The sequence below is a fragment of the Somniosus microcephalus genome, unplaced genomic scaffold, assembly GCF_052327205.1.
Source record: "Somniosus microcephalus isolate GS21.2 unplaced genomic scaffold, FLI_Smic_1.0 unresolved_chr7, whole genome shotgun sequence".
NCBI lineage: Eukaryota > Metazoa > Chordata > Chondrichthyes > Squaliformes > Somniosidae > Somniosus > Somniosus microcephalus.
In genome coordinates this window covers 7,945,159-7,963,091 of record NW_028225185.1, presented here as the reverse complement: position 1 = coordinate 7,963,091, position 17,933 = coordinate 7,945,159, and the positions used below count along the sequence as shown (strand labels likewise).

At 51.9% G+C, this 17,933-nt stretch overlaps 1 protein-coding gene across 1 annotated transcript in view; it reads right to left on the bottom strand.

The window, feature by feature from the left end:
- The window catches only part of hapln2 (hyaluronan and proteoglycan link protein 2), a 45,041-nt gene that overhangs the window by 24,763 nt on the left and 2,345 nt on the right, over positions 1-17,933 (bottom strand). The gene's annotated exons all lie outside the window — the stretch shown is intronic.

Sequence of the window (17,933 nt, the reverse complement as noted above, 5' to 3'; positions counted from 1 at the left end):
TACAGTGTCCCATCAAACACTCCTAGGGTAGGTACAGCACGGGTTAGATACAGAGTAAAGCTCCCTCTACACTGTCCCATCAAACACTCCCAGGGCAGGTACAGCACGGGTTAGATACAGAGTAAAGCTCCCTCTACACTGTCCCATCAAACACTCCCAGTGCAGGTACACCATGGGTTAGATACAGAGTGAAGCTCCCTCTACGCTGTCCCATCAAACACTCCCAGGGCAGGTACAGCACGGGTTAGATACAGAGTGAAGCTCCCTCTACACTGTCCCATCAAACACTCCCAGGGTCGGTACAGCATGGGTTAGATACAGAGTGAAGCTCCCTCTGCACTGTCCCATCAAACATTCCCAGGGCAGGTACAGCACGGGTTAGATACAGAGTAAAGCTCCCTCTACACTGTCCCATCACACACTCCCAGAGCAGGTACAGCACGGGTTAGATACAGAGTGAAGCTCCCTCTACACTGTCCCATCAAACACTCCCAGGGCAGGTACAGCACGGGTTAGATACAGAGTAAAGCTCCCTCTACACTGTCCCATCAAACACTCCCAGGGCAGGTACAGCACGGGTTAGATGCAGAGTAAAGCTCCCTCTACACTGTCTCAACAAACACTTCCAGGGTAGGTACAGCATGGGTTAGATACAGAGTGAAGCTCCCTCTACACTGTCCCATCAAACACTCCCAGGGCAGGTACAGCACGGGTTAGATACAGAGTAAAGCTGCATCTACACTGTCCCATCAAACACTCCCAGGGCAGGTACAGCACGGGTTAGACACAGAGAAAAGCTCCCTCTACACTGTCCCATCAAACACTCCCAGGGCAGGTACAGCATGGATTGGATACAGAGTAAAGCTCCCTCTACACTGTCCCATCAAACACTCCCAGGACAGGTACAGCACGGGTTAGATACAGAGTAAAGCTCCCTCTACACTGTCCCATCAAACACTACCAGGGCAGGTACAGCAAGGGTTAGATACAGAGTAAAGCTCCCTCTACACTGCCCCATCAAACAATACCAGGGCAGGTACAGCACGGGTTAGATACAGAGTGAAGCTCCCTCTACACTGTCCCATCAAACACTCCCAGGGCAGGTACAGCACGGGTTAGAAACAGAGTAAAGCTCCCTCCACACTGTCCCATCAAACACTCCCAGGGCAGGTACAGCACGGGTTAGATACAGAGTAAAGCTCCTTCTACACTGTCCCATCAAACACTCCCAGGGCAGGTACAGCACGGGTTGGATACAAAGTAAAGCTCCCTCCACATTGTCCCCATCAAACAATCCCAGGGCAGGTAGAGCACGGGTTAGATACAGAGTAAAGCTCCCTCCACACTGTCCCATCAAACACTCCCAGGGCAGGTACAGCACGGGTTAGATACAGAGTAAAGCTCCCTCTACACTGTCCCATCAAACACTCCCAGGGCAGGTACAGCACGGGTTAGATACAGAGTAAAGCTCCCTCTACACTGTCCCATCAAACACTCCCAGGGCAGGTACAGCACAGGTTAGATACAGAGTAAAGCTCCCTCTACACTGCCCCATTAAACACTCCCAGGGCAGGTGCAGCACGGGTTAGATACAGAGTAAAGCTCCCTCTACACTGTCCCATCAAACACTCCCAGGGCAGGTACAGCACGGGTTAGATACAGAGTAAAGCTCCCTCTACACTATCCCATCAAACACTCCCAGGGCAGGTACAGCACGGGTGAGATACAGAGTAAAGCTCCCTGTACACTGCACCATTAAACACTCCCAGGGCAGGTGCAGCACGGGTTAGATACAGAGTAAAGCTCCCTCTACACTGTCCCATCAAACACTCCCAGGGCTGGTACAGCACGGGTTAGATACAGAGTAAAGCTCCCTCTACACTTTCCCATCAAGTACTCCCAGGGCAGGTACAGCATGGGTTATATACAGGGTAAAGCTCCCTCTACACCGTCCCATCAAACACTCCCAGGGCAGGTACAGCATGGGTTAGATACAGAGTAAAGCTCCCTCTACACTGTCCCATCAAACACTCCCAGGGCAGGTACAGCACGGGTTGGATACAAAGTAAAGCTCCCTCCACACTGTCCCCATCAAACACTCCCAGGGCAGGTATAGCACGGGTTAGATACAGAGTAAAGCTCCCTCTACACTGTCCCATCAAACACTCCCAGGGCAGGTACCGCACGGGTTAGATACAGAGTAAAGCTCCCTCTACACTGTCCTATCAAACACTCCCAGGGCAGGTACAGCGCAGGTTAGATACAGAGTAAAGCTCCCTCTACACTGTCCCATCAAACACTCCCAGGGTAGGTACAGCACGGGTTAGATACAGAGTGAAGCTCCCTCTACACTGTCCCATCAAACACTCCCAGGGCAGGTACAGCACGGGTTAGATACAGAGTAAAGCTCCCTCTGCACTGTCCCATCAAACACTCCCAGGGCAGGTACAGCACGGGTTAGATGCAGAGTAAAGCTCCCTCTACACTGTCTCATCAAACACTTCCAGGGTAGGTACAGCATGGGTTGGATACAGAGTGAAGCTCCCTCTACACTGTCCCATCAAACACTCCCAGGGCAGGTACAGCACGGGTTAGATACAGAGTAAAGCTGCATCTACACTGTCCCATCAAACACTCCCAGGGCAGGTACAGCACGGGTTAGACACAGAGAAAAGCTCCCTCTACACTGTCCCATCAAACACTCCCAGGGCAGGTACAGCATGGGTTGGATACAGAGTAAAGCTCCCTCTACACTGTCCCATCAAACACTCCCAGGACAGGTACAGCACGGGTTAGATACAGAGTAAAGCTCCCTCTACACTGTCCCATCAAACACTACCAGGGCAGGTACAGCAAGGGTTAGATACAGAGTAAAGCTCCCTCTACACTGCCCCATCAAACAATACCAGGGCAGGTACAGCACGGGTTAGATAAAGAGTAAAGCTCCCTCTACACTGTCCCATCAAACACTCCCAGGGCAGGTAAAGCACGGGATAGATACAGAGTAAAGCTCCCTCTACACTGTCCCATCAAACACTCCCAGGGCAGGTACAGCATGGGTTAGATACAGGGTAAAGCTCCCTCTACACCGTCCAATCAAACACTCCCAGGGCAGGTACAGCACGAGTTAGTTACTGAGTAAAGCTCCCTCTACACTGTCCCATCAAACACTCCCAGGGCAGGTACAGCACGGGTTAGATATAGAGTAAAGCTCCTTCTACACTGTCCCATCAAACACTCCCAGGGCAGGTACAGCACGGGTTGGATACAAAGTAAAGCTCCCTCCACACTGTCCCCATCAAACACTCCCAGGGCAGGTACAGCACGGGTTAGATACAGAGTGAAGCTCCCTCTACACTGTCCCATCAAACACTCGCAGGGCAGGTACAGCACGGGTTAGATACAGAGTAAAGCTCCCTCTACACTGTCACATCAAACACTCCCAGGGCAGGTACAGCACGGGTTAGATGCAGTGTAAATCTCCGTCTACACTGTCCCCATCAAACACTCCCAGGGCAGGTACAGCACGGGGTTAGATACAGAGTAAAGCCCCCTCTACACTGTCCCTATCAAACACTCCCAGGGCAGGTACAGCACGGGTTAGATACAGAGTAAAGCTCCCTCTACAGTGTCCCATCAAACACTCCTAGGGTAGGTACAGCACGGGTTAGATACAGAGTAAAGCTCCCTCTACACTGTCCCATCAAACACTCCCAGGGCAGGTACAGCACGGGTTAGATACAGACTAAAGCTCCCTCTACACTGTCCCATCAAACACTCCCAGTGCAGGTACAGCATGGGTTAGATACAGAGTGAAGCTCCCTCTGCACTGTCCCATCAAACATTCCCAGGGCAGGTACAGCACGGGTTAGATACAGAGTAAAGCTCCCTCTACACTGTCCCATCACACACTCCCAGGGCAGGTACAGCATGGGTTAGATACAGAGTGAAGCTCCCTCTACACTGTCCCATCAAACACTCCCAGGGCAGGTACAGCACGGGTTAGATACAGAGTGAAGCTCCATCTACACTGTCCCATCAAACAATCCCAGGGCAGGTAGAGCACGGGTTAGATACAGAGTAAAGCTCCCTCCACACTGTCCCATCAAACACTCCCAGGGCAGGTACAGCACGGGTTAGATACAGAGTAAAGCTCCCTCTACACTGTCCCATCAAACTCTCCCAGGGCAGGTACAGCACGGGTTAGATACAGAGTAAAGCTCCCTCTACACTGTCCCATCAAACACTCCCAGGGCAGGTACAGCACGGGTTAGATACAGAGTGAAGCTCCCTCTACACTGTCCCATCAAACACTCCCAGGGCAGGTACAGCACGGGTTAGATACAGAGTAAAGCTCACTCCACACTGTCCCATCAAACACTCCCAGGGCAGGTACAGCACGGGTTAGATACAGAGTAAAGCTCCTTCTACACTGTCCCATCAAACACTCCCAGGGCAGGTACAGCACGGGTTGGATACAAAGTAAAGCTCCCTCCACATTGTCCCCATCAAACAATCCCAGGGCAGGTAGAGCACGGGTTAGATACAGAGTAAAGCTCCCTCCACACTGTCCCATCAAACACTCCCAGGGCAGGTACAGCACGGGTTAGATACAGAGTAAAGGTCCCTCTACACTGTCCCATCAAACTCTCCCAGCGCAGGTACAGCGCGGGTTAGATACAGAGTAAAGCTCCCTCTACACTGTCCCATCAAACACTCCCAGGGCAGGTACAGCATGGGTTAGATACAGAGTGAAGCTCCCTCTACACTGTCCCATCAAACACTCCCAGGGCAGGTACAGCACGAGTTAGATACAGAGTGAAGCTCCCTCTACACTGTCCCATCAAACACTCCCAGGGCAGGTACAGCACGAGTTAGATACAGAGTGAAGCTCCCTCTACACTGTCCCATCAAACACTCCCAGGGCAGGTACAGCACGGGTTAGATACTGAGTAAATCTCCCTCTACACTATCCCATCAAACACTCCCAGGGCATGTACAGCACGGGTTAGATACAGAGTAAAGCTCCTTCTACACTGTCCCATCAAACACTCCCTGGGCAGGTACAGCATGGGTTGGATACAAAGTAAAGCTCCCTCCACATTGTCCCCATCAAACACTCCCAGGGTAGGTACAGCATGGGTTAGATACAGAGTGAAGCTCCCTCTACACTGTCCCATCAAACACTCCCAGGGCAGGTAGAGCACGGGTTAGAGACAGAGTAAAGCTCCCTCTACACTGTCCCATCAAACACTCCCAGGGCAGGTACAGCATGGGTTAGATACAGAGTAAAGCTCCCTCTACACTGTCCCATCAAACACTGCCAGGGCAGGTACAGCACGGGTTAGATACAGAGTAAAGCTCCCTCTACACTGTCCCATCAAACACTCCCAGGGCAGGTACAGCACGGGTTAGATACAGAGTGAAGCTCCCTCCACACTGTCCCATCAAACACTCCAAGAGCAGGTACAGCATGGGTTAGATACAGGGTAAAGCTCCCTCTACACCGTCCCATCAAACACTCCCAGGGCAGGTACAGCATGGCTTAGATACAAAGTAAAGCTCCCTCTACACTGTCCCATCAAACACTCCCAGGGCAGGTACCGCACGGGTTAGATACAGAGTAAAGCTCCCTCTACACTGTCCTATCAAACACTCCCAGAGCAGGTACAGCACGGGTTAGATACAGAGTAAAGCTCCCTCTACACTGTCCCATCAAACACTCCCAGGGTAGGTCCAGCACGGGTTAGATACAGAGTGAAGCTCCCTCTACACTGTCCCATCAAACACTCCCAGGGCAGGTTCAGCACGGGTTAGATACAGAGTAAAGCTCCCTCTACACTGCCCCATCAAACAATACCAGGGCAGGTACAGCACGGGTTAGATACAGAGTGAAGCTCCCTCTACACTGTCCCATCAAACACTCCCAGGGCAGGTACAGCACGGGTTAGAAACAGAGTAAAGCTCCCTCCACACTGTCCCATCAAACACTCCCAGGGCAGGTACAGCACGGGTTAGATACAGAGTAAAGCTCCTTCTACACTGTCCCATCAAACACTCCCAGGGCAGGTACAGCACGGGTTGGATACAAAGTAAAGCTCCCTCCACATTGTCCCCATCAAACAATCCCAGGGCAGGTAGAGCACGGGTTAGATACAGAGTAAAGCTCCCTCCACACTGTCCCATCAAACACTCCCAGGGCAGGTACAGCACGGGTTAGATACAGAGTAAAGCTCCCTCTACACTGTCCCATCAAACACTCCCAGGGCAGGTACAGCACGGGTTAGATACAGAGTAAAGCTCCCTCTACACTGTCCCATCAAACACTCCCAGGGCAGGTACAGCACAGGTTAGATACAGAGTAAAGCTCCCTCTACACTGCCCCATTAAACACTCCCAGGGCAGCTGCAGCACGGGTTAGATACAGAGTAAAGCTCCCTCTACACTGTCCCATCAAACACTCCCAGAGCAGGTACAGCACGGGTTAGATACAGAGTAAAGCTCCCTCTACACTATCCCATCAAACACTCCCAGGGCAGGTACAGCACGGGTGAGATACAGAGTAAAGCTCCCTGTACACTGCACCATTAAACACTTCCAGGGCAGGTGCAGCACGGGTTAGATACAGAGTAAAGCTCCCTCTACACTGTCCCATCAAACACTCCCAGGGCTGGTACAGCACGGGTTAGATACAGAGTAAAGCTCCCTTTACACTTTCCCATCAAGTACTCCCAGGGCAGGTACAGCATGGGTTAGATACAGGGTAAATCTCCCTCTACACCGTCCCATCAAACACTCCCAGGGCAGGTACAGCATGGGTTAGATACAGAGTAAAGCTCCCTCTACACTGTCCCATCAAACACTCCCAGGGCAGGTACAGCTCGGGTTAGATACAGAGTAAAGCTCCTTCTACACTGTCCCATCAAACACTCCCAGGGCAGGTACAGCACGGGTTGGATACAAAGTAAAGCTCCCTCCACACTGTCCCCATCAAACACTCCCAGGGCAGGTATAGCACGGGTTAGATACAGAGTAAAGCTCCCTCTACACTGTCCCATCAAACACTCCCAGGGCAGGTACCGCACGGGTTAGATACAGAGTAAAGCTCCCTCTACACTGTCCTATCAAACACTCCCAGGGCAGGTACAGCGCAGGTTAGATACAGAGTAAAGCTCCCTCTACACTGTCCCATCAAACACTCCCAGGGTAGGTACAGCACGGGTTAGATACAGAGTGAAGCTCCCTCTACACTGTCCCATCAAACACTCCCAGGGCAGGTACAGCACGGGTTAGATACAGAGTAAAGCTGCATCTACACTGTCCCATCAAACACTCCCAGGGCAGGTACAGCACGGGTTAGACACAGAGAAAAGCTCCCTCTACACTGTCCCATCAAACACTCCCAGGGCAGGTACAGCATGGATTGGATACAGAGTAAAGCTCCCTCTACACTGTCCCATCAAACACTCCCAGGACAGGTACAGCACGGGTTAGATACAGAGTAAAGCTCCCTCTACACTGTCCCATCAAACACTACCAGGGCAGGTACAGCAAGGGTTAGATACAGAGTAAAGCTCCCTCTACACTGCCCCATCAAACAATACCAGGGCAGGTACAGCACGGGTTAGATACAGAGTGAAGCTCCCTCTACACTGTCCCATCAAACACTCCCAGGGCAGGTACAGCACGGGTTAGAAACAGAGTAAAGCTCCCTCCACACTGTCCCATCAAACACTCCCAGGGCAGGTACAGCACGGGTTAGATACAGAGTAAAGCTCCTTCTACACTGTCCCATCAAACACTCCCAGGGCAGGTACAGCACGGGTTGGATACAAAGTAAAGCTCCCTCCACATTGTCCCCATCAAACAATCCCAGGGCAGGTAGAGCACGGGTTAGATACAGAGTAAAGCTCCCTCCACACTGTCCCATCAAACACTCCCAGGGCAGGTACAGCACGGGTTAGATACAGAGTAAAGCTCCCTCTACACTGTCCCATCAAACACTCCCAGGGCAGGTACAGCACGGGTTAGATACAGAGTAAAGCTCCCTCTACACTGTCCCATCAAACACTCCCAGGGCAGGTACAGCACAGGTTAGATACAGAGTAAAGCTCCCTCTACACTGCCCCATTAAACACTCCCAGGGCAGGTGCAGCACGGGTTAGATACAGAGTAAAGCTCCCTCTACACTGTCCCATCAAACACTCCCAGGGCAGGTACAGCACGGGTTAGATACAGAGTAAAGCTCCCTCTACACTATCCCATCAAACACTCCCAGGGCAGGTACAGCACGGGTGAGATACAGAGTAAAGCTCCCTGTACACTGCACCATTAAACACTCCCAGGGCAGGTGCAGCACGGGTTAGATACAGAGTAAAGCTCCCTCTACACTGTCCCATCAAACACTCCCAGGGCTGGTACAGCACGGGTTAGATACAGAGTAAAGCTCCCTCTACACTTTCCCATCAAGTACTCCCAGGGCAGGTACAGCATGGGTTAGATACAGGGTAAAGCTCCCTCTACACCGTCCCATCAAACACTCCCAGGGCAGGTACAGCATGGGTTAGATACAGAGTAAAGCTCCCTCTACACTGTCCCATCAAACACTCCCAGGGCAGGTACAGCACGGGTTGGATACAAAGTAAAGCTCCCTCCACACTGTCCCCATCAAACACTCCCAGGGCAGGTATAGCACGGGTTAGATACAGAGTAAAGCTCCCTCTACACTGTCCCATCAAACACTCCCAGGGCAGGTACCGCACGGGTTAGATACAGAGTAAAGCTCCCTCTACACTGTCCTATCAAACACTCCCAGGGCAGGTACAGCGCAGGTTAGATACAGAGTAAAGCTCCCTCTACACTGTCCCATCAAACACTCCCAGGGTAGGTACAGCACGGGTTAGATACAGAGTGAAGCTCCCTCCACACTGTCCCATCAAACACTCCCAGGGCAGGTACAGCACGGGTTAGATACAGAGTAAAGCTCCCTCTGCACTGTCCCATCAAACACTCCCAGGGCAGGTACAGCACGGGTTAGATGCAGAGTAAAGCTCCCTCTACACTGTCTCATCAAACACTTCCAGGGTAGGTACAGCATGGGTTGGATACAGAGTGAAGCTCCCTCTACACTGTCCCATCAAACACTCCCAGGGCAGGTACAGCACGGGTTAGATACAGAGTAAAGCTGCATCTACACTGTCCCATCAAACACTCCCAGGGCAGGTACAGCACGGGTTAGACACAGAGAAAAGCTCCCTCTACACTGTCCCATCAAACACTCCCAGGGCAGGTACAGCATGGGTTGGATACAGAGTAAAGCTCCCTCTACACTGTCCCATCAAACACTCCCAGGACAGGTACAGCACGGGTTAGATACAGAGTAAAGCTCCCTCTACACTGTCCCATCAAACACTACCAGGGCAGGTACAGCAAGGGTTAGATACAGAGTAAAGCTCCCTCTACACTGCCCCATCAAACAATACCAGGGCAGGTACAGCACGGGTTAGATAAAGAGTAAAGCTCCCTCTACACTGTCCCATCAAACACTCCCAGGGCAGGTAAAGCACGGGATAGATACAGAGTAAAGCTCCCTCTACACTGTCCCATCAAACACTCCCAGGGCAGGTACAGCATGGGTTAGATACAGGGTAAAGCTCCCTCTACACCGTCCAATCAAACACTCCCAGGGCAGGTACAGCACGAGTTAGTTACTGAGTAAAGCTCCCTCTACACTGTCCCATCAAACACTCCCAGGGCAGGTACAGCACGGGTTAGATATAGAGTAAAGCTCCTTCTACACTGTCCCATCAAACACTCCCAGGGCAGGTACAGCACGGGTTGGATACAAAGTAAAGCTCCCTCCACACTGTCCCCATCAAACACTCCCAGGGCAGGTACAGCACGGGTTAGATACAGAGTGAAGCTCCCTCTACACTGTCCCATCAAACACTCGCAGGGCAGGTACAGCACGGGTTAGATACAGAGTAAAGCTCCCTCTACACTGTCACATCAAACACTCCCAGGGCAGGTACAGCACGGGTTAGATGCAGTGTAAATCTCCGTCTACACTGTCCCCATCAAACACTCCCAGGGCAGGTACAGCACGGGGTTAGATACAGAGTAAAGCCCCCTCTACACTGTCCCTATCAAACACTCCCAGGGCAGGTACAGCACGGGTTAGATACAGAGTAAAGCTCCCTCTACAGTGTCCCATCAAACACTCCTAGGGTAGGTACAGCACGGGTTAGATACAGAGTAAAGCTCCCTCTACACTGTCCCATCAAACACTCCCAGGGCAGGTACAGCACGGGTTAGATACAGAGTAAAGCTCCCTCTACACTGTCCCATCAAACACTCCCAGTGCAGGTACAGCATGGGTTAGATACAGAGTGAAGCTCCCTCTGCACTGTCCCATCAAACATTCCCAGGGCAGGTACAGCACGGGTTAGATACAGAGTAAAGCTCCCTCTACACTGTCCCATCACACACTCCCAGGGCAGGTACAGCATGGGTTAGATACAGAGTGAAGCTCCCTCTACACTGTCCCATCAAACACTCCCAGGGCAGGTACAGCACGGGTTAGATACAGAGTGAAGCTCCATCTACACTGTCCCATCAAACAATCCCAGGGCAGGTAGAGCACGGGTTAGATACAGAGTAAAGCTCCCTCCACACTGTCCCATCAAACACTCCCAGGGCAGGTACAGCACGGGTTAGATACAGAGTAAAGCTCCCTCTACACTGTCCCATCAAACTCTCCCAGGGCAGGTACAGCACGGGTTAGATACAGAGTAAAGCTCCCTCTACACTGTCCCATCAAGCACTCCCAGGGCAGGTACAGCACGGGTTAGATACAGAGTGAAGCTCCCTCTACACTGTCCCATCAAACACTCCCAGGGCAGGTACAGCACGGGTTAGATACAGAGTAAAGCTCACTCCACACTGTCCCATCAAACACTCCCAGGGCAGGTACAGCACGGGTTAGATACAGAGTAAAGCTCCTTCTACACTGTCCCATCAAACACTCCCAGGGCAGGTACAGCACGGGTTGGATACAAAGTAAAGCTCCCTCCACATTGTCCCCATCAAACAATCCCAGGGCAGGTAGAACACGGGTTAGATACAGAGTAAAGCTCCCTCCACACTGTCCCATCAAACACTCCCAGGGCAGGTACAGCACGGGTTAGATACAGAGTAAAGGTCCCTCTACACTGTCCCATCAAACTCTCCCAGCGCAGGTACAGCGCGGGTTAGATACAGAGTAAAGCTCCCTCTACACTGTCCCATCAAACACTCCCAGGGCAGGTACAGCACGGGTTAGATACAGAGTGAAGCTCCCTCTACACTGTCCCATCAAACACTCCCAGGGCAGGTACAGCACGGGTTAGATACAGAGTAAAGCTCCCTCCACACTGTCCCATCAAACACTCCCAGGGCAGGTACAGCACGGGTTAGATACAGAGTAACGCTCCCTCTACACTGTCCCATCAAACACTCCCAGGGTAGGTACAGCATGGGTTAGATACAGAGTGAAGCTCCCTCTACACTGTCCCATCAAACACTCCCAGGGCAGGTACAGCACGAGTTAGATACAGAGTGAAGCTCCCTCTACACTGTCCCATCAAACACTCCCAGGGCAGGTACAGCACGGGTTAGATACTGAGTAAATCTCCCTCTACACTATCCCATCAAACACTCCCAGGGCATGTACAGCACGGGTTAGATACAGAGTAAAGCTCCTTCTACACTGTCCCATCAAACACTCCCTGGGCAGGTACAGCATGGGTTGGATACAAAGTAAAGCTCCCTCCACATTGTCCCCATCAAACACTCCCAGGGTAGGTACAGCATGGGTTAGATACAGAGTGAAGCTCCCTCTACACTGTCCCATCAAACACTCCCAGGGCAGGTAGAGCACGGGTTAGAGACAGAGTAAAGCTCCCTCTACACTGTCCCATCAAACACTCCCAGGGCAGGTACAGCACGGGGTTAGATACAGAGTAAAGCCCCCTCTACACTGTCCCTATCAAACACTCCCAGGGCAGGTACAGCACGGGTTAGATACAGAGTAAAGCTCCCTCTACAGTGTCCCATCAAACACTCCTAGGGTAGGTACAGCACGGGTTAGATACAGAGTAAAGCTCCCTCTACACTGTCCCATCAAACACTCCCAGTGCAGGTACACCATGGGTTAGATACAGAGTGAAGCTCCCTCTACGCTGTCCCATCAAACACTCCCAGGGCAGGTACAGCACGGGTTAGATACAGAGTGAAGCTCCCTCTACACTGTCCCATCAAACACTCCCAGGGTAGGTACAGCATGGGTTAGATACAGAGTGAAGCTCCCTCTGCACTGTCCCATCAAACATTCCCAGGGCAGGTACAGCACGGGTTAGATACAGAGTAAAGCTCCCTCTACACTGTCCCATCACACACTCCCAGGGCAGGTACAGCATGGGTTAGATACAGAGTGAAGCTCCCTCTACACTGTCCCATCAAACACTCCCAGGGCAGGTACAGCACGGGTTAGATACAGAGTGAAGCTCCATCTACACTGTCCCATCAAACAATCCCAGGGCAGGTAGAGCACGGGTTAGATACACAGTAAAGCTCCCTCCACACTGTCCCATCAAACACTCCCAGGGCAGGTACAGCACGGGTTAGATACAGAGTAAAGCTCCCTCTACACTGTCCCATCAAACTCTCCCAGGGCAGGTACAGCACGGGTTAGATACAGAGTAAAGCTCCCTCTACACTGTCCCATCAAACACTCCCAGGGCAGGTACAGCACGGGTTAGATACAGAGTGAAGCTCCCTCTACACTGTCCCATCAAACACTCCCAGGGCAGGTACAGCACGGGTTAGATACAGAGTAAAGCTCCCTCCACACTGTCCCATCAAACACTCCCAGGGCAGGTACAGCACGGGTTAGATACAGAGTAAAGCTACTTCTACACTGTCCCATCAAACACTCCCAGGGCAGGTACAGCACGGGTTGGATACAAAGTAAAGCTCCCTCCACATTGTCCCCATCAAACAATCCCAGGGCAGGTAGAGCACGGGTTAGATACAGAGTAAAGCTCCCTCCACACTGTCCCATCAAACACTCCCAGGGCAGGTACAGCACGGGTTAGATACAGAGTAAAGGTCCCTCTACACTGTCCCATCAAACTCTCCCAGCGCAGGTACAGCGCGGGTTAGATACAGAGTAAAGCTCCCTCTACACTGTCCCATCAAACACTCCCAGGGCAGGTACAGCACGGGTTAGATACAGAGTGAAGCTCCCTCTACACTGTCCCATCAAACACTCCCAGGGCAGGTACAGCACGGGTTAGATACAGAGTAAAGCTCCCTCCACACTGTCCCATCAAACACTCCCAGGGCAGGTACAGCACGGGTTAGATACAGAGTAACGCTCCCTCTACACTGTCCCATCAAACACTCCCAGGGTAGGTACAGCATGGGTTAGATACAGAGTGAAGCTCCCTCTACACTGTCCCATCAAACACTCCCAGGGCAGGTACAGCACGAGTTAGATACAGAGTGAAGCTCCCTCTACACTGTCCCATCAAACACTCCCAGGGCAGGTACAGCACGGGTTAGATACTGAGTAAATCTCCCTCTACACTATCCCATCAAACACTCCCAGGGCATGTACAGCACGGGTTAGATACAGAGTAAAGCTCCTTCTACACTGTCCCATCAAACACTCCCAGGGAAGGTACAGCACGGGTTGGATACAAAGTAAAGCTCCCTCCACATTGTCCCCATCAAACACTCCCAGGGTAGGTACAGCATGGGTTAGATACAGAGTGAAGCTCCCTCTACACTGTCCCATCAAACACTCCCAGGGCAGGTAGAGCACGGGTTAGATACAGAGTAAAGCTCCCTCTACACTGTCCCATCAAACACTCCCAGGGCAGGTACAGCATGGGTTAGATACAGAGTAAAGCTCCCTCTACACTGTCCCATCAAACACTGCCAGGGCAGGTACAGCACGGGTTAGATACAGAGTAAAGCTCCCTCTACACTGTCCCATCAAACACTCCCAGGGCAGGTACAGCACGGGTTAGATACAGAGTGAAGCTCCCTCCACACTGTCCCATCAAACACTCCCAGGGCAGGTACAGCATGGGTTAGATACAGGGTAAAGCTCCCTCTACACCGTCCCATCAAACACTCCCAGGGCAGGTACAGCATGGCTTAGATACAAAGTAAAGCTCCCTCTATACTGTCCCATCAAACACTCCCAGGGCAGGTACCGCACGGGTTAGATACAGAGTAAAGCTCCCTCTACACTGTCCTATCAAACACTCCCAGAACAGGTACAGCACGGGTTAGATACAGAGTAAAGCTCCCTCTACACTGTCCCATCAAACACTCCCAGGGTAGGTACAGCACGGGTTAGATACAGAGTGAAGCTCCCTCTACACTGTCCCATCAAACACTCCCAGGGCAGGTACAGCACGGGTTAGATACAGAGTAAAGCTCCCTCTACACTGTCCCATCAAACACTCCCAGGGCAGGTACAGCACGGGTTAGATGCAGAGTAAAGCTCCCTCTACACTGTCTCATCAAACACTTCCAGGGTAGGTACAGCATGGGTTAGATACAGAGTGAAGCTCCCTCTACACTGTCCCATCAAACACTCCCAGGGCAGGTACAGCACGGGTTAGATACAGAGTAAAGCTGCATCTACACTGTCCCATCAAACACTCCCAGGGCAGGTACAGCACGGGTTAGACACAGAGAAAAGCTCCCTCTACACTGTCCCATCAAACACTCCCAGGGCAGGTACAGCATGGGTTGGATACAGAGTAAAGCTCCCTCTACACTGTCCCATCAAACACTCCCAGGACAGGTACAGCACGGGTTAGATACAGAGTAAAGCTCCCTCTACACTGTCCCATCAAACACTCCCAGGGCAGGTACAGCACGGGTTAGATACTGAGTAAATCTCCCTCTACACTATCCCATCAAACACTCCCAGGGCATGTACAGCACGGGTTAGATACAGAGTAAAGCTCCTTCTACACTGTCCCATCAAACACTCCCAGGGAAGGTACAGCACGGGTTGGATACAAAGTAAAGCTCCCTCCACATTGTCCCCATCAAACACTCCCAGGGTAGGTACAGCATGGGTTAGATACAGAGTGAAGCTCCCTCTACACTGTCCCATCAAACACTCCCAGGGCAGGTAGAGCACGGGTTAGATACAGAGTAAAGCTCCCTCTACACTGTCCCATCAAACACTCCCAGGGCAGGTACAGCATGGGTTAGATACAGAGTAAAGCTCCCTCTACACTGTCCCATCAAACACTGCCAGGGCAGGTACAGCACGGGTTAGATACAGAGTAAAGCTCCCTCTACACTGTCCCATCAAACACTCCCAGGGCAGGTACAGCACGGGTTAGATACAGAGTGAAGCTCCCTCCACACTGTCCCATCAAACACTCCCAGGGCAGGTACAGCATGGGTTAGATACAGGGTAAAGCTCCCTCTACACCGTCCCATCAAACACTCCCAGGGCAGGTACAGCATGGCTTAGATACAAAGTAAAGCTCCCTCTATACTGTCCCATCAAACACTCCCAGGGCAGGTACCGCACGGGTTAGATACAGAGTAAAGCTCCCTCTACACTGTCCTATCAAACACTCCCAGAACAGGTACAGCACGGGTTAGATACAGAGTAAAGCTCCCTCTACACTGTCCCATCAAACACTCCCAGGGTAGGTACAGCACGGGTTAGATACAGAGTGAAGCTCCCTCTACACTGTCCCATCAAACACTCCCAGGGCAGGTACAGCACGGGTTAGATACAGAGTAAAGCTCCCTCTACACTGTCCCATCAAACACTCCCAGGGCAGGTACAGCACGGGTTAGATGCAGAGTAAAGCTCCCTCTACACTGTCTCATCAAACACTTCCAGGGTAGGTACAGCATGGGTTAGATACAGAGTGAAGCTCCCTCTACACTGTCCCATCAAACACTCCCAGGGCAGGTACAGCACGGGTTAGATACAGAGTAAAGCTGCATCTACACTGTCCCATCAAACACTCCCAGGGCAGGTACAGCACGGGTTAGACACAGAGAAAAGCTCCCTCTACACTGTCCCATCAAACACTCCCAGGGCAGGTACAGCATGGGTTGGATACAGAGTAAAGCTCCCTCTACACTGTCCCATCAAACACTCCCAGGACAGGTACAGCACGGGTTAGATACAGAGTAAAGCTCCCTCTACACTGTCCCATCAAACACTACCAGGGCAGGTACAGCAAGGGTTAGATACAGAGTAAAGCTCCCTCTACACTGCCCCATCAAACAATACCAGGGCAGGTACAGCACGGGTTAGATACAGAGTGAAGCTCCCTCTACACTGTCCCATCAAACACTCCCAGGGCAGGTACAGGACGGGTTAGAAACAGAGTAAAGCTCCCTCCACACTGTCCCATCAAACACTCCCAGGGCAGGTACAGCACGGGTTAGATACAGAGTAAAGCTCCTTCTACACTGTCCCATCAAACACTCCCAGGGCAGGTACAGCACGGGTTGGATACAAAGTAAAGCTCCCTCCACATTGTCCCCATCAAACAATCCCAGGGCAGGTAGAGCACGGGTTAGATACAGAGTAAAGCTCCCTCCACACTGTCCCATCAAACACTCCCAGGGCAGGTACAGCCCGGGTTAGATACAGAGTAAAGCTCCCTCTACACTGTCCCATCAAACACTCCCAGGGCAGGTACAGCACGGGTTAGATACAGAGTAAAGCTCCCTCTACACTGTCCCATCAAACACTCCCAGGGCAGGTACAGCACAGGTTAGATACAGAGTAAAGCTCCCTCTACACTGCCCCATTAAACACTCCCAGGGCAGGTGCAGCACGGGTTAGATACAGAGTAAAGCTCCCTCTACACTGTCCCATCAAACACTCCCAGGGCAGGTACAGCACGGGTTAGATACAGAGTAAAGCTCCCTCTACACTATCCCATCAAACACTCCCAGGGCAGGTACAGCACGGGTGAGATACAGAGTAAAGCTCCCTGTACACTGCACCATTAAACACTCCCAGGGCAGGTGCAGCACGGGTTAGATACAGAGTAAAGCTCCCTCTACACTGTCCCATCAAACACTCCCAGGGCTGGTACAGCACGGGTTAGATACAGAGTAAAGCTCCCTCTACACTTTTCCATCAAGTACTCCCAGGGCAGGTACAGCATGGGTTAGATACAGGGTAAAGCTCCCTCTACACCGTCCCATCAAACACTCCCAGGGCAGGTACAGCATGGGTTAGATACAGAGTAAAGCTCCCTGTACACTGTCCCATCAAACACTCCCAGGGCAGGTACAGGACGGGTTGGATACAAAGTAAAGCTCCCTCCACACTGTCCCCATCAAACACTCCCAGGGCAGGTATAGCACGGGTTAGATACAGAGTAAAGCTCCCTCTACACTGTCCCATCAAACACTCCCAGGGCAGGTACAGGACGGGTTAGATACAGAGTAAAGCTCCGTCTACACTGTCCCCATCAAACACTCCTAGGGCATGTACAGCACGGGGTTAGATACAGAGTAAAGCTCCCTCTGCACTGTCCCTATCAAACACTCCCAGGGCAGGTACAGCACGGGTTAGATACAGAGTAAAGCTCCCTCTACACTGTCCCATCAAACACTCAATATCCAGAGAAAATGGGTCTCACAGAAATCACAGAATCACAGAAACCCCACAGTGCAGATAGAGGCCATTTCGGCCCATCGAGCCTGCACTGACACATATCCCACCCGATCCCCGTAACCCCTACACCAACACATATCTCACCCTATCCCCGTAACCCCACGTATTTAATCCCCCTAACACTAAGGGTCAATTTATCATGGCCAATCAACCTAACCCGCACATCTTTGGACTGTGGGAGGAAACCGGAGCACCCGGAGGA